This window comes from Hyla sarda, chromosome 4 (assembly GCF_029499605.1).
Source record: "Hyla sarda isolate aHylSar1 chromosome 4, aHylSar1.hap1, whole genome shotgun sequence".
In the NCBI taxonomy this organism is placed as follows: Eukaryota; Metazoa; Chordata; class Amphibia; order Anura; family Hylidae; genus Hyla; species Hyla sarda.
In genome coordinates, this window is record NC_079192.1 from 45,200,988 (window position 1) to 45,223,114 (window position 22,127).

General features: G+C 43.3%; 1 protein-coding gene across 1 annotated transcript in view; it reads left to right on the forward strand.

The window, feature by feature from the left end:
• Positions 1-2,663: 2,663 nt before the first annotated feature.
• Positions 2,664-22,127, forward strand: part of LOC130367845 (adhesion G protein-coupled receptor E1-like) — a 116,901-nt gene continuing 97,437 nt past the window's right edge. Inside the window, exon 1 of the mRNA XM_056570722.1 lies at positions 2,664-2,689. The gene's annotated coding sequence lies outside the window, so the exon portion shown is untranslated. The remainder of the gene's footprint in view (positions 2,690-22,127) is intronic.

Genomic DNA, 22,127 nt, shown 5'->3' on the forward strand with positions numbered 1-22,127 from the left:
CTTCAACGATTCGGAACCATCTGTCAATCAGCTTCACAAAGTGTTATGGGTAATCACATGACCCATGAACCTCCAAAGGTCCTTTTACCTACCATAGAGTACTACACCGAGTCACATGACCTAAGGCCCTGCAAAGCTTTGAAGGTAAGCATACATATTATATACAGCATTTACATGTTATTCAACAGAATATCAACTATCTGAGAGGTGACTAGGTGATGACTAGGGAAGCGGACCCCCACAGTTCCTAGGAACTCTGACTTTGGGGACCCCCAACCAAGGTACAGTATGCAATACGGTACCGGGACACCACAAGTGTAAGGCCCACAGGCCTGAAGTTCTCCAATTCTTTTGGTCAAAGTACGGGCCAACAAAAATGTGACTTTCAAAGATAAGAAATTGAAGTCTACATTATCCAAAGGTTCAAAGGGGGAATGCATACCCCCCTCCCCCCTAAGAACAACCAAAAGATCCCAAACAGGATTGGTCTGAACATACTAGGTTTAGGTCTCTCGGCTTCTTTAATCCCTCCAGGCCAAAACTTTTTTCTGTATATCAACTGACTCCGGAAAGTTAAACAGATTTGTAAATTACTTCTATTAAAAAATCTTAATCCTTCCAATAGTTATTAGCTTCTGAAGTTGAGTTGTTGTTTTCTGTCTAACTGCTCTCTGATGACTCACGTCCCGGGAGCTGTGCAGTTCCTATGGGGATATTCTCCCATCATGCACAGCTCCCGGGACGTGACATCATCATTGAGCAGTTAGACAGAAAACTTCAGAAGCTAATAACTATTGGAAGGATTAAGATTTTTTAATAGAAGTAATTTACAAATCTGTTTAACTTTCCGGAGCCAGTTGATATGTATAAAAAAAGGTTTTGCCTGGAATACCCCTTTAAGGACAATGGACGTAAATGTATGTCCTGATCCGCCGGGACTTAGCACACCAGGACGTACATTTACGTCCTGTACATGACGCAAGCACCGGACTGGTGCTCAGATCATGCACCGCACATCCCGACTGCCATTAGCAGCCAGGGACTCCCTTGTAATGGCGGACATCAGCGGCTGCGCTGATGTCTGCCAAACCTTTCATAAGATGCCAAATTGAAGTTTTCTTTTCTTTTTCCCTCCCAAAAATATTTTTTTGATTGCGCCTTACATTTTATGGTACAATAAAAGGAGTCATTACAAAGTACAATTGGTCTCGCAAAGAACAAGCCCTCATATGAGTCTTTGGATGGAAAAATAAAAAAGTTATGCATTTTAGAAAAAAAAAAACAAGGAAAAGACAAAATGCAAAAAAGAAACTAGCTTTGTCCTTAGAGCCCAAATGAGCTGTGCCCTTAAGGGTTAAGGAACCTCATGATTATGGGGGTCTTAAAATAAAGATCTGCCCAAACAGGCAGAAAGAGCAGTAGAATGGACTTTTAAGTGGTAGGGCTAGGGCCCTTATCAAGGCCGTCCTGAAGGAACTGCAATATCACAGAAAGAGGAGTATCAAGCACAGGATGCTGAGGGTAGGGGCTCTTTATAGCAGGGTTCATTGTTTAATCATTAGTACTTAGGCCTTAAAGGGGTATTCCAGGCAAAACCTTTTTTCATATATATCAACTTGCTCCGGAAAGTTAAACAGATTTGTAAATTACTTCTATTAAAAAATCTTAATCCTTCCAATAGTTATTAGCTTCTGAAGTTTTCTGTCTAACTGCTCACGTCCCGGGAGCTGTGCATGATGGGAGAATATCCACATAGGAACTGCACAGCTCCCGGGACGTGAGTCATCAGAAAGCAGTTAGACAGAAAACAACAACTCAACTTCAGAAGCTAATAACTATTGGAAGGATTAAGATTTTTTAATAGAAGTCATTTACAAATCTGTTTAACTTTCCGGAGCCAGTTGATATATAAAAAAAAGTTTGGGCCTGGAATACCCCTTTAATTCAATAATTCTGCCTGTTCCTGCTTGGCATGGGATACACTGAGCTGCAGTATGATGTAAAGGGCCTGGGCCTGTTACATGACACAGCCATGCAGCGTATCATTGGCCAAGGCAGGACATCACTGCGGCCAGCAACAAGCTCATTGCAGTCTGACATGTTGGGCACTAGTAACATAGTAACATAGTTCATAAGGTTAAAAAAAGACCAGAGTCCATCTCATTCAACCTATATCCCTAATGAGTTCTTACTGAGTTGATCCAGAGGAAGGCAAAAAAAAAAAAAACTCATACTAGAGGTAAAAAAATTCCTTCCCGACTCCAAATATGGCATCAGAATAAATCCCTGGATCAACGTTCTGTCCCTATAATTCTAATTTACATAACCAGCAATGTTCTTACTCTCCAAAAATGCATCCAGACCCCTTTTAAATTCTTTTACAGAGTTCCCCATGACCACCTCCTCCGGGAGAGTATACGGACAAAGACCGGAGCTGAAGAATGGGAGAGGGATATTAGCGCCCCAGGGGAGCAGTGGAAGGAGAGTTAAAGTATGTTTTTTTATTTTTGCAGCCTAGGCAGAATGGAGAGAGAAAACAAATTAGTGGAGTATTCCTTTTAGAGGAAGTGCTATGTAATCCCCAGTGTTTAAATCAGAGTGGATATGGGTGCAGAGACCACTTCTCTTTCTCTCCACTTCTTCACATCTCTGGTGACAATGCAGACCTCAAGAAGACTCCTGCTCTATGGTGAGTAGCTGAAATCTTATTTGTTTTGAAAATTTGCACTTCTCTTCATTGTCCCAACACTCCTCTCAGTATGAACTTCTGATGTCTGATCATGGCCTCCTTGTTTCCCCTCTGCACATCCACCATGATGCTTTACAGTATTCCCACCATGCCTACCACCACCAGTCCCACTAGTGCTTTGCTCGATCACTGCATCCCTCTCCACCACCTCAGCAACACGCTCCAAAGGCGGACTGTGAGACAACTCTTCCTCGTGGCTAGTGCTTTCCTTCTGGTGAGCAAAGACAGAGATGAAAAAACAGGGTGTCTAGGACAGACATTTCCACCACACCATGTGACTGTAGGCAAGGAGGATGGCTCACCGTCATATTGTCAGACTCTTCTTCCTCCTCCTGAAAAGACCTCAACCTAGTCAACCAGTCCACAAGGACCATACTATCCTGTGAAACCACATTACCTCTGGCAGACAGTGAGAACTTTGGATGGCTGACAGCTGCACCAAGCTGCTATTGCTGCTACTGGTACTGGTGCTGGTGCTGCCACCAACATTCTTACTGGCAGAGGACATGCCAGTAAAATTCCTTTACCAGACATTTTTTTTAGGTTAATGGGATCTTTTGGGGTGATTTTTGCTCACCTACTTTAACTTCAACTTTCAATGCTTTGAACTGCATTGTTATCTTACATGCAGGTAAATATATTGTGTTTGATTAAACCAACAATATAGACATACATATAGAAAATGGACATAAATGTACGTCATGGTGCCGTGGTACTTAACGCACCATGACGTACATTTACGCTCGGCCATGACCGCGAGCACCGGAGCTATCATCAGCCAGGGACCCGCCGGTAATGGCAGACATCTGCGATCACACGGATGTCCGCCAGTAACCCCTCAGATGCCGTCATCAATACAGATCATGTCATCTGTGGCAGTGCGGTACTTTGAATGGATGATCGGATCGCCCGCAGCGCTGCCACGGGGATCCGATCATCCAGCATGGCAGCCAGAGGTCCCCTCACCTGGCTCCGGCTGGCTCCCAGGGTCTTCTGCTCTGGTCTGAGAACGAGCAGACCAGAGCAGAAGATCACCGATAATACTGATCAGTGCTATGTCCTCTCCCAAAGGATAGGGGATAAGATGCATGATCGTGGGGTCCCGCTGCTGGGGACCCCCGTGATTATGCACACAGCACCCCGTTATAATCAGTCCCGGAGCATGTTCGCTCCGGATCTGATTACTGGCAATCGCGGGGGCCAGAGTATTGTGACGTCATGGCGTGTCACACTCCATCCCCTCAATGCAAGCCTATGGGAGGGGGTGTGGCAGCTGTCATGCCCCCTCCCATAGGCTTGCATTGAGGGGGTGGAGCATGATGTCACACGGGGGCGTGACGTCACACGGGGGCAGGGCCGTAACGTCACAATGCTCCGGACCCCATGATCGCCAGTAATCAAACCCGGAGCGAACATGCGCCGGGGACTGATTATAACAGGGTGCTGCGAGCATGTTCACGGGGGCCAATTTTTTTTCACAAAGAATGCAATTGCTCAAAATTTGCAGGGACATTTGGAACATTGAAGTGGTGTAAAGCCAATGATAAATGCCCCCCCCCCCCCCCCCCCATAGTCATTTGGGCAAAAATCAATGGTTGTAAGTTTAGTTCATGGAAGTCACACAGATTGTTGGAGATACTTATTCTGAAATGCTGGAAATTCTCCTCCTTTTCCAGCTCTCTTGACATAGGGAAATAAACATCCTCCATGCAACCCAGAGAAAGCAGAACAGATGTAGCTCAGTTTATATCTAGACCAAAGAAAGTTCCAAAGTTCTGTGTTACTTTCATAACTCTTTGATTTTTCTTGGGTCTTCCAGATACAAACACATATGGGCCCAGATTTATCAAACTGTGTGAGAGAAAAAGTGGAGTGATTTTCCCACAGCAACCAATCACAGCTCAGCTTTCACTTTACCAGAGCTCGTTAGCTGAGCTGTGATTGGTTGCTATGGAAAAATCACTCCACTTTTCTCTCACACAGTTTGATAAATCTGGGCTATAATCTGGTCCCCACTCCCCCTCCACTCCAAACCCCCCAAATCACAGGGTCATATCTCAATAGCATATGGCTTGATTTCCAGTACAAAGAGAATGGGGGTAAAATAGAATGGGGTGAGGGAACAACCTTGTCTTATCCCACAAGATGGATCACAAAAAAACAACAACATATCCATTGAAGTATTTATTCATGCTATAGACAAATAGATTAGTGAACAGTTAAAGGGGTAGTCCAGTGATGAAAAACCTATCCCCTATCCTAAGGATAGGGGATAAGTTTGAGATTGCGGGGGGTCCGACCGCTGGGGCCCCCTGCGATCTCTCTGTACGGGGGCCAGGCTCTCCGGCCAGATAGCGGGTGTCGACCTCCGCACGAAGCGGCGGCCGACACGCCCCCTCAATACATCTCTATGGCAGAGCCGGAGATTGCCGAAGGCAGCGCTTCGGCTCTGCCATAGAGTTGTATTGAGGGGGCGTGTCGGCCGCCGCTTTGTGCGGAGGTCGACACGCCCTCTTCCCGCGGGCTGTCAGGGCTCCGTACAGGAGATCGCAGGGGGCCCCAGCGGTCGGACCCCCCGCGATCTCAAACTTATCCCCTATATTTTTTTATAAGCAGCCCCACTGGTAATGGGTAATAGACTGGACCTGTTCTTGCCCTAGTCTGGATGTCCTGCCTGTAAGTAGTAGGTCCCTGGTCCTCATGACCAGGGCCTACTTTGGAACCTCCTCAGAGTCCCTAGGCTAGGACAAAGATATAGGGGTAGGGGCTTTATGTGCAGGTACAGTAAAGATGCATAAAGTAACTTCCCAAATGATACCCAGATACATACAAACCGCAATGGGAAAATATTATCAACATGTGTCATATCACCAAGAAGACAATATCCAAGGATATTGTCTTATTGGTTATATGACACATGTTGATAATAATTTCCCATTGCGTTTGTATGTATCTGGGTACCATTATGCAGCTTTACTGTACCTGCGCATAAAGCCCCTACCCCCTATATCTTTGTCCTAGCCTAGGGACTCTGAGGAGGTTCCAGAGTAGGCCCTGGTCATAAGGACCAGGGACCTACTAATTATAGGCAGGACATCCAGACTAGGGCAAGAGCAGGTCCAGTCTATTACCCATTACCAGTGGGGCTGCTTAGATATATATATATATATATATATATATATATTTTTTTTTTTTTTTGTATCTAATGTCAATTACTTATGGTCCTTAACTGTTCACTAATCCGTTTGTCTGTAACATGAATAAATACTTCAATGGATATGTTTTTTTTCGTGATCCTTCTGTGAATAACTAAACATATTCCCTTTACCCTAGACTGGTACATCTCCATTTAGTACCTCTATGCGTTATCCCACAAGAGAAAATAAAACTTTGAGATGTTAATCCATTTAACCCTATTACAGCATTGGGTTTAGCACAAAGTACTTGGAACCTCTCTATAAATGTATATACTGTACCAAAGGCCCTTAACCTGTTGGGGATGAAGGGCGTACCTGTACGCCCTCTGCCCACTCCCTTTCTATAACGCAGGGCCTAGGCGTGGCCCGGCGTCATAGCGGGTCGGGCCCGGCATCTAGCAACGGCCGGGACCTGTGGCCAATAGCATGCGGCACTGATCGTGCACTATTAACCCTTTAGATGCGGAGTTCAAAGTTGAACGCCACGTTTAAAATTAAAGTAAATTAATGCCGGTTAGCTCAGGGGGCTGTTCGGAATCACCGCGGCGAAATTGCGGCATACCGAACAGCTGTAGGACAGCAGCAGAGTCCCTACCTTTCTTCTCACTGCCCGATCGCCGAATGACTGCTCAGTGTCTGAGATCCAGGCATGAACAGTCAAGCGGCAGAATCAATGATCAATGGTTTCCTATGAGAAACCATTGATCAATGTAAAAGATTAGTGTGTGCAGTGTTATAGTCCCCTATGGGAGCTATAACATTGCAATAAAAAGGTGGGGAAAAAAAGTCAATAAAGATTATTTAACCCCTTCCCTAATAAAAGTTTGAATCACCCGCCTTTTCTTATTTAAAAAAAAACTGTGTAAATAAAAATAAAAATAAACATATGTGATATCCCCGCATATGGAAATGTCCCAATTATAAAAAGATATCATTAATTTAACTGCACGGTCAATGGCGTACGCGCCCAAAAATTCCAAAGTCCAAAATAGCGTATTTTTGGTCACTTTTTATATCATAAAAAAATGAATAAAAAGTGTTCAAAAAGTTTGATCAATACAATAATGGTACCGCTAAAAACTTCAGATCACGGCGCAAAAATTAGCCCTCATACCTATATAAGTAGGGTATCATTTTAATCGTATGGACCTACAGAATAAAGAGAAGGTGTCACATTTCTCTCAGCATTACCTTTATTTACTTGCCATCTGTTACACTATGCGCTCCGGCCCCACACGCTGGCCGTGAGCGCATGGTCCCCTTACCTTCTTCTGCCGACGGGGCTGGGTTTCGCATCGCAGGACGCGCCCGCATGCGAGCCCCAGTCCGTCACTCTCCGGGTGTTTCTCCTGCTTCTGCCTCCACCCCTTTGCTCCAGCGCGCATGTCCCCGACCCTTAGGGTGTGCGCGCATCGGAGCTTTAAGATTTAAAGGGCCAGAACGCTCATTAGTGTAACCACCTGTGGCTTGTTTATACATTTCTCCACCCTCCTCAGGATCTTTGTTGCCTTGTGCCCTAAAGAAAGCATTCCTTTGTATTCCTTTGTATTGCCTTACGGTGTACCAGATCTCCTGCTCTTGTGACTTGACTTTGCTCCTCTGCCGCCTGCATACTGAACTCCTGCTACGTCCTGACTATGCTACTGTGCTGCCTGCCCTGACCTACTGCTATCCAGACTACGAGTTGCCTCATCCCTCCATGCCTCGCATCTCCTCAGCCGCCTGTGTAGTCGAGCAGTGCCAGGGGTAGCGACCTGGGTGTCGTCTGCAGCTGCAAGCCCATCCTGCTTTGCGGCGGGCTCTGGTGAAGACCAGCGGCACCTTAGAATCCGCTCCCTGTTACGGTCCGAGTCATCTGCCACACAGGTCCAGCGGATCCACATACACCGGAGTCCTGTCTTCAGAAACGTGAGTGTTACACTACCATTGCTCAGGGAGGTTTCTGTCCATGCAGAGGCATGGGACGTGTCCCTCTTTTCTCCTGACTGTGAGGAATCCACCCCCTCCCTCACTCTGCTCTGACTCACAGAGGGCCGGGAGCAAGCAGAGCAGCTCTGGACCTGCCTGCAGCCCTGTCAATTACTCATGGAGTCCATGACGTGTTGATGAGCACTGGACACTGCAGGACTGGTACAGTATGTGTCCCAGGAGGCAGGGGACCCCCAGTGGACAGTTTTTTGACTGGCTTTTTCAGTATGAAATTCCCAAAATTTTCTGATGAAAGCAATTGCAAAACATATTTTTGCATTGCGTTTTTGCATGCTTTATAACATTTCAAAGTTATTGTATCTGACAGTGCCCATTTAAAATTTATCATAAGAATCCCCATTCTGCCCTGTCGAACACCTTAGCGGCAGCCAAAAACAGGGTGTAGTCGGGGCCCCCTGGATCCCCAAGCTGCATGTTACAATAGAGTCTGCAGATATTACTCTTGGCCATCCTGCCTGGTATAAGCCCATTTTGGTCCCTTTTTACCAACTGAATATTGCTTTTCTGGAGTCTATTAGCCAATACCTTGGCAAATAACTTGTTGAGTAGGGAAACTGACCTACAGGAATCAATTTTCAAAGGTTTCTTATCTTGTTTTAGAATAAATACTATATTATATTCTGGTAAATTTTCATTATCTATAGAAGTCAACAGAGTTCTGCATAGTGATGTAAGAAGTAACTCACAGTATTTGTGGCAAATCCCAACGGGCAGCCCATCATTTCCCAGTGCTACCTTGCCCTATATTAGACTTCTTTAGTTCATTATCTGTGATAGGTTAGTCTGATGCAACCATGTCTGACTAAGATTTTGGGGAGCTCAATATCTTTAAGTATTCAATCAATTTCCTCCTTTGGTTTCCCTAATTCTCATGTGTAAGTTGTCTGGAATAATTTAGCAAATTCCTCTACAATAATTTAAAGGGGTATTCCAGGCAAAACCTTTTTTTATATGTATCAACTGGCTCCGGAAAGTTAAACAGATTTGTAAATGACTTCTATTAAAAAATCTTTATCCTTCCAATAGTTATTAGCTTCTGAAGTTTTCTGTCTAACTGCTCAATGATGATGTCACGTCCCGGGAGCTGTGCATGATGTGAGAATATCCCCATAGGAACTGCACAGCTCCCGGGACGTGAGTCATCAGAAAGCAGCTAGACAGAAAACAGCAACTCAACTTCAGAAGCTAATAACTAATGGAAGGATTAAGATTTTTTTAATCGAAGTAATTTACAAATCTAATATATAAGGGAAAAAAGGGGAGGTACCAAATGCCTCTAGACTAATACCATACAATGGTACATGATGATGGAATTACAGAAATAATAAATCGGACTGTGCTTCACTTTAAATGATGTACAAATTTAATATAAATTAATATTACAAATAAATAATGCAAATCTAATACATAAATGCCTCCTACCACAGGGCTCTTGTGGGGAGGTATGATATTTAAATACAAAGCATATATTAAAAGATGTTAAAATATAGCATGTGGATTATATTCTACCGCTATCCCAATATATTTCAAACCTACATAGTGTACTTTTGTGCGGTACACTCCGTTCTCATGTAATCTAGAACAGTTCACAAAGTGATATAGTTACCAACTCCTAATGGTGGTTTTGGCTGGACGTCCGAGAGATGGATATGTGGGGGCTGTGTCCAGCGCTAGCGTGCGCTTACGGTGACGGGCCCGGATGCCACAGGCCAAAAAAGGTCACCGGTCACGGAGTAATTGCAGGCTCGATGGCAGATGTAGTGGAGGCTGTGTCCAGCGATGGCATGCGCTTGCGGTGACGGGCCCGGTTGCCGCAGGCCGAGGAGAAGTCACCGGTCACGGAGTAGCTCCGGAGGTGGAGATGTACTCGGAGGTAGATGGATCTTGTTCCGGAAACAAGGAAAGGAAAGCCTCGTAGAAGATCTCTCGGCGTCTGGTGGAATGGCGGATAGATTACAGCCAGGTGTAAAATCAGCAGATGATGGAGTTGTGTCGGAGGTAAGTGATGGCGGTTTGTGGATTGCGGTAGTCACGCATTTATATCATATTTTTATATTTATCTTTTTATTTATTATCCTTTTTTATTTTTGTTTTCTGTATTTTCATTTCATTCTCATTTATTTCTACTTTTATCAATATATTTTATTTATCTTTTTTATATTATTTTTATTTATTTTTATATTTTTATATCATATTTTTATATTTATTTTTATTAATATTCCAATCTCAGTATTATACTCTCTAGCTGTACATCTTACTGTATGCTATATGTACCATTCCAATGTTTACAATATATATAATACTATATTTAAATAAGAACGCATACATACTGATTCTAAATGTGAACACTGCTTTATCAAGATGAAACAACCCCATGTTTCCCGTTCCATTCCACTATTTGCGGAAGATCTAAACAGAAACACACCTGTAACAATTAGACAGGTAACATGTATAAAAGGACTTTGAGCTTCACTGTTAAAGATATCTCTACTGAGGAAAGGGTCATACATAAAGTACCCTGAAACGCGTCTAGAGAAAGAATTATTCACCGCATGACTACCGCAATCCACAAACCGCCATCACTTACCTCCGACACAACTCCATCATCTGCTGATTTTACACCTGGCTGTAATCTATCCGCCATTCCACCAGATGCCGAGAGATCTTCTACGAGGCTTTCCTTTCCTTGTTTCCGGAGCAAGATCCATCTACCTCCGAGTACATCTCCACCTCCGGAGCTACTCCGTGACCGGTGACTTCTCTTCGGCCTGCGGCAACCGGGCCCGTCATCGCAAGCGCATGCCATCGCTGGACACAGCCTCCACTACATCTGCCATCGAGCCTGCAATTACTCCGTGACGGGTGACCTTTTTTGGCCTGTGGCATCCGGGCCCGTCACCGTAAGCGCACGCTAGCGCTGGACACAGCCCCCACATATCCATCTCTCGGACGTCCAGCCAAAACCACCATTAGGAGTTGGTAACTATATCACTTTGTGAACTGTTCTAGATTACATGAGAACGGAGTGTACCGCACAAAAGTACACTATGTCGGTTTGCAATATATTGGAATAGCTGTAGAATATAATCCACATGCTATATTTTAACATCTTTTAATATATGCTTTGTATTTAAATATCATACCTCCCCACAAGGGCCCTGTGGTAGGAGGCATTTATGTATTAGATTTGCATTATTTATTTGTAATATTAATTTATATTAAATTTGTACATCATTTAAAGTGAAGCACAGTCCGATTTATTATTTCTGTAATTCCATCATCATGTACCATTGTATGGTATTAGTCTAGAGGCATTTGGTACCTTCCCTTTTTTCCCTTATATATTATTTTGTACTAGTATTTTATTTGGTGTAAATACTTTCCATTTAGCCTCGATTAATTTATATTGTGAGCTGCACATACCCTATTTTTTTCTTTTTAATTTACAAATCTGTTTAACTTTCCGGAGCCAGTTGATATATAAAAAAAAAGTTTTGGCCTGGAATACCCCTTTAAGGTCTATTACATATGTTACCATCTTCCAGCTTAATAGTTGATATATCTTTACTTCCGCTTTGATTTTTCTACAGTATATGCCCAGTAGACATTTATTCTTTGTGAGCACATGGCGTTCTTGTTGCGCGGACCAGCGATCCCGAATTAAACTTCTTGCTGTTCCGTGAGTGCTGTCTTCGACTTCTTTATTCACGTATATTTATTCTTTGTGCCTGTTTCCCAGCAAAGAAAATTTTGCCCTTTGTCTTGTGATTTATATATCCTGATAATTTCTCCTGTGCAAAGACTCATCTTTTTTTAGTTTCTTCCATTTTGGAATTATTAAATATTCCATCTGCCTGACTAGTGTCCCCTCTCAGACCTAACACCTCTTCAGTGAATTTTTTTCTGTTTAATAATATCGAAAAGTTCCCCTTCATATAGACTTAGCCAAATCCCAAACCCTTTATCAGAGACCCAATTAAAATTAAAAAAAAGCAAACAAACAACAAACTGTTTTAAAACCGTGTGTTTTCCCCTATTATAGTAAACTAATATGGATTCTAGAGATGAGTGAATTTTTGAAAAATTCAATTTGACCAATTCGCTGAATTTAGTTTCAGTCCAAATTGTTTTGTGCGAATCTCTGTTAAGAATGGCTATTTCTGGCCTACAGAGAGCATCAATAGGGGTGTAGAACACTTTGCCTTGTCGTAACACGCATAAGGAGTGTGCTGTGTTAGTGAAATAATACTGTTATTCAGTATGACCTGCACATTACAGGCATCGCTATTAGAATCACTAACACAGAGCATCTGGATGTGGCAGCAGGGTCACAAGACCATATGGGGTCACAATTAAAGAGATTAAAGAGATATTTTATGTAATTTGGATTTTATTTTATTTGAATTTATTTTAATTTTTTTAAAGGGGTATTCCAGGAAAAAAAAACTTTTTTCTTATATCAACTGGCTTCAGAAAGTTAAACAGATTTGTAAATCACTTCTATTAAAAAATCTTAATCCTTTCAATAATTATCAGCTGCTAAAGTTGAGTTGTTGTTTTCTGTCTGGCAACAGCGCTCTCTGCTGACATCTCTGCTTGTCTCAGGAACTGCACAGAGTAGAAGAGGTTTGCTATGGGGATTTGCTTCTAAACTGGGCGGTTCCCGAGACACGTGTCATCAGAGAGCACTTACATAGAAAATAACAACTCAACTTCAGCAGCTCATAAGTACTGAAAGGATTAATATTTTTTAATAGAAGTAATTTACAAATATGTTTAACTTTCTGGAGCCAGTTGCTATATATATATATATATATATATATATATATAAAAAAATCCTGGATAACCCTTTAAATCCTTTTTTGAGGACCCAATCTGGTGAGCATCAAGCTGGCAGTCCGCCGCAAGGCGAGCTTCCACCAGTTCCAGCCCCTGTATTTCAGTGCTCCCCCCTCCCCTAACTGTCTTCCTCTGTGTGGAACTGCGAATGTTTCATTTAATCAGTTGTGGTTCATTGTTATCGCTCCAACCTGCTTCATTGGATTCTTGTGGTAATTCCAGAGGAAATATACGACAACAACTAAAGAGGAGTGAAATTTCGCTCATCTCTATTGAGGGCCCATTGGAGGGCAAGTCTGGTGCCAGCAGCCGCGGTAATTCCAGCTCAAATAGTGTATAATTGCTGCAGTGTAAACTATGGAAAAGCTCCTAGTTGTATCTTAAAATCTAGCTGGCGGTCCACCATGGGGCCAGCTACCACCTGTCACAGCCCCTGCTTCTCAGCGCACCCCCATGCTCTGAGTGTCCACTTGAAAAGGGAGGGAGCACTACCAGCAAATTTGACAGGAGCGCATTCAGCTTCTGTGCCGTTGGATAAGTGGGAGCATAAAGCTAGAAGTGGCTGCAGTGAAAAAGCTAGTACTTTTATCTTAAAATTGAGCTGGCAGTCCACCGCCAGGCAAGCTACCACCTGTGCCAGCCCCTGCCTCTGAAAGGGCCAATGTTTCATTTAATCAGTTATGGTTCATTGTTATCGCTCCAACCTGTTTAATTGGATTCTTGTGGTAGTTCCACAGGTAATATACGACGTCAAAGAACAAAGGGCCTCAGTCTTGAAAAGATTACATAGATTTTTTTTATTTTTTTATTTAAGATTTTGATTAGATTCAAGTTTAATGTCACTGGTGCTCGAAGGGTTTACTTTGAACTAATACTGTACGACCACAAAACCCAATCTAATAAGTAGTCACATGGCGGCACAATGACAGAGCCTAGAGGTGGCAGGCAGCAGCCCAACGAGACCATAGGGCCTCACAATAGAAAATATTATAGATATTTTGTAAAAATTTCAATTGAAGATTTTAGATAGATTAAAATTTTAAAAGTTTAATTTAAGGTGCCAACAGCATGAGACAATGACACATCCTGGAGGTGGCAGCAGCATGAGGAGACCATATTGTGGCAGAACGACCCAACCTGGAGAGGGCAACAGCCTGACGAGACCATAGGGCCTCATAATTAAAGATAGTTTTTAAAATTTAAATTGAAGATTTCAAATAGATTAACATAAACATTTTTAATTAAATGTGCCAGCAGCATGAGGAGACCACATGGCCACGGTGTGTCTGGGTCCTCTGTCTCGTCTTCCTCACCACCATGTAGCTCCACAGCCTGTTCCTGCTCCTCCTCTCCTGTCAGATGACTATAAAAACCACCCATTTCACAAAACCTTGCCTGTGCTCCACTGTCCCCCTCCCACTCCTCCTTCAGTTTAGCCCCCACAGGGCTCATGTGGCTGTGAGATGTAGGCGCTACGTCTCCAGTGTCCTGATCAGCCATCGTTTCCAATACATGTTGTAGATATGAAGCAGTGAAATGACGTTGTTCATCCCGTAATCCTGGCGACTGACTAATAATGTGGCTTCCTCAAAGGGCTTGAGCAAATGCCAAGTGTCACGTATGAGCTGCCACTGGTTGACATTGAAGTTACACAGGGGAATCCTCCTATCCGCTTTGATCATCAAGAAATCAGTGTTGGTTTTTCTCTGTTCGTATAGTCGGTCCAAAATATGGAGGGTGGAATCCCAACATGTGGAAACGTCGCAAATTAGACTATGTTGTGGGATGCCGTTCTGACGCTGCAGCTCAAGGAAGATGTGCTTTGCGGTGTTCGAGTGGCTGAAGTACATGCAAAGTTTTCTTCCCATTGTTAGGATGTCTTGCAGATGGGGGTAACAAGTCTGGAATCGCTTGTCAACCAGGTTGAACACGTGTGCCATGCCGGGCGCATGGCTCAGGCTTCCTTGAATCAACGCAGACAAGATGTTCTTCCCGTTGTCAGTCACCATAGTTCCCATTTCCAGTTTTCGTGGAGTAAGCCATGATTCGATTTCTTGACGAATGACTTTTAACAGTTCTCCATTCGCCAAGGCGAACCATGTGAAGAACTATGTGACACCACCATGCCCTGCACACATGATATGCTGGAGGGGCATTTTTATAAAAATTATTTATTAAAATTAATTAAAATTTAAATTAATTTATTACAATTAATTCAAATTATTTATTATTTTACATTTTTATGTAATGTGCTAGCAGCATGAGGAGGCCACATGGTGGCAAAATTACACAGCCTGGAGGTAGCAGGAGCATAAGGAGACCATATAGTGGCAGAAAGACCAAACCAGTAAGTGGCAGCAGCAAGAGGAGACCATAGGGCCTCACAATTGAAAAGATTAAAGATATATTTTCAAATTTAAATTGAAGATTTTAAATAGATTAACATAAAAAAATTATGTAATGTGCCAGCAGCATGAGACGACCACATGGCAGCACAATGACAAAGCCTGGAGGTGGCACCAGCATGAGGAGACCATATGGTGACAGAATGACACAGCCTGGAGATGGCGGCAGCCTGACCAGACCAAAGAGCCTCACAATTGAAAAGATTAAAGATATTTTTGAAAATTGCATGTGGCCATGTAAACATACTCCGGATACTTGAGGAAAACTGCCATACCGCAGAGTAGCTGATTTCCCCCCAAACAGTCCACACTGACTTACTGCTACCGATCTGATGATTATGAAGCCCCTTCTGCACCTGGCTCCCAAGTGCAATCAGCTTCATCATCATCGAGTTGTGTCTGCACGTCACTGATGTCCTCCTCAGGTTTCTCAACAGTGTGTGCTTCAGGAGCCTGAACGCTCCCAACACCACTTACCACACCATTCTCCTCATCACTACTATTCCGCCTAGCAAAGTAAGCGGGGATGTCTCCTCCACTTCTTGGCTGGGTAGTAGCTGCTGACTTCCCTCTAGTAGATCGTCCTGACTAAAAAGTGGAGCTGAACCCACAGCATAGGATACTTCTATGGGGAAGGGAACAGTATAGACAGAGGCAATTGGAGGACAGGGACTGCTCCTGGGCTATGCCAACTAACGGTTGTGTCTGAGGAACCCACCTGTTGACTAGGGGTGTCAGATGTCACTTGTAATTAAGTGGATGACCAAGTTAACCAGTAAATGACAGCAGATGGGTTGCTGGTCGAGACATGACCACTAGCTGATACAAGGAGCTCAGTCCTCTCGCTGCGACTCCTGCTGTCACTTGCCCCTAGTCTGCTGCGACCTCTGCCTGATAAATTTAGGCCTCTGCCACTCCTCTGTGCATGTCCTTGTACTTCTCTGCCTGACATACTTAGTGCGTATATGAGGGGAATACAGGTGTGTACTTTTGGCTGGCCTTTCACAGTAACTAGGCCCTTAAAGGGGTACTCCGGTGGAAAACTTTTTTTTTTAAATTAACTGGTGCCAGAAAGTTAAACAGATTTGTAAATTACTTTTTTTTTAAAATCTTACCCCTTCCAGTACTTATTAGCTGCTACTACAGCGGAAATTCTTTTCTTTTTGAAACACAGAGCTGTCTGCTGACATCATGAGCACAGTGCCCTCTGCTGACATCTCTGTCCATTTTAGGAACTCTCCTGAGCAGCATATGTTTGATATGGGGATTTTCTCCTACTCTGGACAGTTCCTAAAATGGACAGAGATGTCAGCAGAGAGCACTGTAATCATGATGTCAGCAGACAGCTCTGTGTTTCAAACGGAAAATAATTTCCCCTGTAGTATTCAGCAGCTAATAAGTACAGGAAGGATTAAGATTTTCTAATAGAAGTAATTTACAAATCTGTTTAACTTTCTGGCACCAGTTGATTTAAAAAAAAAGTTTTTCATTGGAGCAAAATGGTACACTACATATGTATGCACAGGTTACACTTAATAGAGGACAATATGCTCCGCTACTCAACCAGTATTAGGCACTAATAGCAGGTGATTATGGCTTTTAGCGCTCTGCTCCCCCTAACTGGCTGGCTACTATTAGCTTTTCAGTTGTTGTACACACCAGTGCTGCAGCACATAGTTGCTGCTGTAATACACCCACAATTGCACTCTCTCTCTCTATCTCTCTCCCTGCTATAAAAATGCTTTTCTGTACAACACACACTGCTCTCTGTCCCTCTCTCTCTGCAATAGAACACTGATGTGAGTGGCCGCAAGATGGCTGCCAATTATATAGGGCATTGACATCACAGGGGTGGCTGGCTGCTGATAGGCTGCATGCTGCATGTGATTCAGGGTCATCCCGCCTACCCTTGCTTCCATCTTCCCAGCATTCCTTGCCCCATGTCCTGACATGTGAAGCCGTCATCTTAGATGCCCTGGAGCCTGGACCACACTAAACGGAGTTTAATGTGCGATCGAATCGTGGCGATATTCGCATTTGTTTCCCGAAATTCGGAACAAATTCGGATTTGTCAGATTCGATTCTCTTATCCCTAATGGATTCATTTTAATTTATCTTTTTCTCCCATCTATTTCATTTTTATTTTCCCCATGTAGGGGTTTCACTCTGGGACACGTGTTTTTCACAATAAACTGGCAAACAGCAAGTCCTTTCTGCAATTCTGGCTCCTCGCCTGGTTTATTAAACAGGTTGCAGGATAAAGAAAAATAAATAAAACATAAAAATAACACTTAGGCCGTCTAGCCACTTCACTACACATGTAGCATGCCCCGACTATTAACTGGGGGGCTTTTCCCTGCCAGTGTAAACACAATAAGTCCTGCAGCCTTATAAGATACAGTTCACATTTGAACATAAAGTCCCATTCATACAGCTACCTGTTGTATGTTACCAGAGCCACTGCTGTCACTTCGGAAGTCCACACTTGTGTCCTTTGCAGCCCTTGCTGTGCCGCCTGGCAATGGACACAATGTCTCCCCCTCTAACAGCCACTTCCGTCTAAAGAGAGCTTAGGGTGGGTTCACACTACGTTTTCTCCCATACGGGAGCGCATACGGCAGGGGGGAGCTAAAAGCTTGCGCTCCCGTATGTGACCGTATGCGCTCCCGTATGTCATTCATTTCAATGAGCTGACTGGAGTGAAACGTTCGGTCCGGTCGGCTCATTTTTGCGCCGTATGCGCTTTTACAACCGGACCTAAAACCGTGGTTGACCACAGTTTTAGGCCCGTTGTAAAAGCGCATACGGCGCAAAAATGAGCCGACCGGACCGAACGTTTCACTCCGGTCGGCTCATTGAAATGAATGACATACGGGAGCGCATACGGTGACATACGGGAGCGCAAGCTTTTAGCTCCCCCCTGCCGTATGCGCTCCCGTATGGGAGAAAACGTAGTGTGAACCCAGCCTTAGACTATTCAGCTTTTCTGCTTTTTAAACCGACTTCCCCTCTCTGCTGCCTCATTGATTAGGTCCCAGGTGGAGGTTTCTCCAGGATCAGGTAGGGAAATACACCCTTTCCTTGCCACACTGTCACACCCAATAGAGGAGAATGGTTGGAGATGATACGTGTCTAATAGCTAAGATCAGAAATATATCTTTAATATCTGGGGACACCAGGGCAGGGTTGATTCTAGACATCACATTACATGACTTATTCCAGCAGGAAAAAAAAACTTTTTTTTCTTCCTCCAGATATCTACCCAAGTCTCCCAAGTCAAGTGGCCCAAGTCTCCACACAAGGAAGATACCTGGTCTAAGTCTGTCCACTTCTTCTTCCATAACTCTATGTAAATTCCTAATCACCAAAATGGGGCAACTTTACCATTATTTTACCAAATAATAATATATTTTGTTAATAATATAAGAGGGAGACAAAACAGATTATTAATATTACTAAAGCTTCAAAAGAGGAAGAAATGGCCAAATATGCTGAGGAGGGAAAAAACCTTCTTCAGAAATATTCAGCCACCCCACCCCACCCCACACATCAGCCACCCCACCCATTGAAAGACAGTGTTTTCTAATCAGGAGGCCTACAGCTGTTGAAAAAATTGAAGCAGGACAGGATCCTTCTGATCACCTGACTAGTGATGTCAGGTCTCGACGCACTGCAACCTGGGAAATCCTGAGACATGAGTAATTTTGTATGCTGTTAAAAGGTGATGTGATGTCATAGCCCCACCCCCTAATGATGTCACACCCCGCCCCCTCAATGCAAGTCTATGGGAGGGGGCTTGACAGCCGTCATGCCCCCTCCCATAGACTTGCATTGAGGGGGGGTGGAGTGACATCATGAGGGGGAGTGGCTATGCCATCACGAGCTTCCGGCACCAGCTTTAAGCATTCTGAATTTTTTTTTCCAGATGCCGAGCAGTATAGTACCCCTTTAAAATAAATATTAGGGTGATAATCACAGAAGAATTGTGAGACCACCATCACACACAGGTACAGACACTATGTTATGAACTACAGTACACTAACTTTACAGCCCTTGTAGCATAGTCAAATAAAAAAATAATAATCCTGGAATACCCCTTTAATGTTGTTATCAATGTTAGTTAAAATATTTTTAAAAGGTTCCAAATGCGGTAAAACAACAAACAGTTTCTCCCCTCCGATTTTACACTGATCCCCTGTTTAGCCTCCGGTCCGCATTTTGATGTTACTTTAGGAGCAGATGTCACGTGACCACCGCAATCGACAATCACAGTCAACAGCCTCGGCAGTACTCCTGGTACGGAGGGTGACTAAAGTCGCTGATTGTTTGTAATGGTCACCTGACGTCCTCTTCTAAAGTAACACTGTGAATTAGGCTGAAAAGGGAATCAGCTCCAGGTCAGAATGGGAGGCAAGTAACAGAGAAGGATTTTCCGGTGGTGGAATCAGGAATATTACTGTTGCAAGATTTTACCGGATATTTTAAGGAAGAGAACAATTCTCACGGAAAAAATTATAGACTTGGAGCACTAGTCATGTAATATCTGTACAATGGGTATACCAGAGGGCAATGAAGGGAGTAATATGGCTGTATTTTGCACAAAAGCAAATAAAGAGACATTTGGTGATCAACCCCTTTCTACTATAATTGGAAATGAACAAGCACACAGGATACCGGGATACAAACATCCTCCAGGCATGCCCCCAGGACAATCCTTATTAAAGTTATCTCTTTATTTGATAGAGATGTTATCCTTAGAAAGTCCAGGGAGTGACTGATCTACAATATAATGGTTCCAAAGTGGCTATGTACCCTGACTATTCCAAAGATACCCAGAAAGCGAGAATGGCGTTTATATTAATATTTATATTAAATAGGTACTGTCAGATCCAAGAACTTTTTATATGTTGTTAATGATGAAAATGAAAGACCTTTTCTAATTTTGTTGTTTAAAATATTTATTAAAGAAAATGGCTCCTGAAAATCCCACCACTAGGGGTCCCCATACCCACTGGGACACTATCCAATCCTGCCGCAGCATGAGGCTTGTCCATGAGTCATGGACAAGAGATGACTAATGGACAAGGCTACATGAGCAGACATGCCCCTTCCCCTGAGAGGATTTCTAACACTGTGAGCTAATGAAAAGAGGTATTTTTTGTAATACATATAGGTAATAGAGGCATAAAAATTAGATGTACATGGTCAGGATAAGGTACTGAGTAACATTTTTTTTTTGGGGGGGGGGGGAATCTGACAGGTACATTTTAAGAAAAACATTTTTTTTTTCAGTACCTAATGGTTGGATTTACAGGGCGTCTAAGAATCCTGTTGGGGGGAGAGGATGGTAAGAGGGAGGAGGATTAGAATTTTAGGTGCATTAGTAAGAGATATTGGATGTGCTCCCAGATCAATTTGGGGGGGGGGGGTTAGGGTAGGTAGCGAAATGGAGAGGAGGTTGGGGTGGTTTTTGTTTTTTCTTTTTATTTTCCTCTTGTCATGATCCTTGAACAATGGTTAAGAAGATCACTTGGAATATTAGTGAGATGGAGGATAAAGTGAAGCAGTGTGCAGTCTATGATTCAATGGTACTATATCTCCCAGCAGTGATACTTGAAACACTTTAAACTACGGTAACAATACGATTGCAGTAACTGGAAAGAAATGGGCTGCTCAATAGTTTCATTCCGTATTTTCGATTTCGATTTAAGTGGTGTCTCGGTGCATATTCATCGGTGCACCTTATTTGAACCCATTAGGGTAAGTATTTACATGGATTTTTGGAACAAAGAGAGATGATCCTTGCATTTGTTTAAATACCTCTGACTTTCTCTACTGATGTTCTAGTGATGCTTATGCAATTATTCAGTCAGTCTAGAAATATAATAAAAGAAAAAGGGTTGCAGACCTCAAGGTATATATTTAGTATATGTGGAATGGATCACTGGGTTTTTAATAAAAGTATATAGTGGTAAAAATGCTATATATGTGTAATGGAAAAGAATGTGCAGACTAGTTGTATAGATAACCAAAAAATGTTTATTGATTAATTAGTTACATAAATGGTCTCATCAGGGCCCTTGCTAGAGACCAGTATTAAAAAACTAAATAATATTATTAAAACAATGATATAAGATAAAATTAAATAAAATAATAGTTGGATTATATTTGGTCAAATCCAGCCTTTTCTGTTATCTGATTTGTATTATCGGCAGACTTAGAATAACAGTAGCAATTATCGGCAGTCTTAGAATAACTGTAGCGATAGGTGTTGTAATCCAGGAAATATTGTAACAAGTATGGATCCAGAGATACTGTAGCAAGTAATGATTGTTGGTGCTACTGCACCACTCACCGCTCCGTTTGGGTTGGGATGGTAGCCCCTGGTGTGCTGGGCTCCTCGTCGCAGGCTGGCTCGGCTGGGCAGCCGGCACAATAGATGTGTCTGCACGGTAAGTCCCGAACCTCCTCCGGTGGGGCACAGATGCTCAGTCTTACGGATGGAATCACGGCAAACAGGCAGGTTGGTGAGTGGATGCAGGTGATGCTTGTATGTGCAGCAGCGTGCGCACGTCCTGAACAGTGGTCCCGGCAATGGGGGGGTTCCAGCTGTTGCCAATGTTGGTAGTGAGTAATAGTTCCAGAGGTGGTCTGCGTGAAGTAGGTACAGGGTTATTGAAAAAGGGGTCTCCCCGAAACGCGATAGGCGACGCACCGGCGTATAAGACACGACCAATTTATTGGTGCCAAATCTAAAAAAATAAAGATTCTGGACCCAACAGTGGTCTTCAACCTGCGGACCTCCAGATGTTGCAAAACTACAACTCCCAGCATGCCCGGACAGCCGTTGGCTGTCCGGGCATGCTGGGAGTTGTAGTTTTGCAACATCTGGAGGTCCGCAAGTTGAAGACCACTGGTATAGAAGGTAGTACTCAAGTGTCCCCGCCG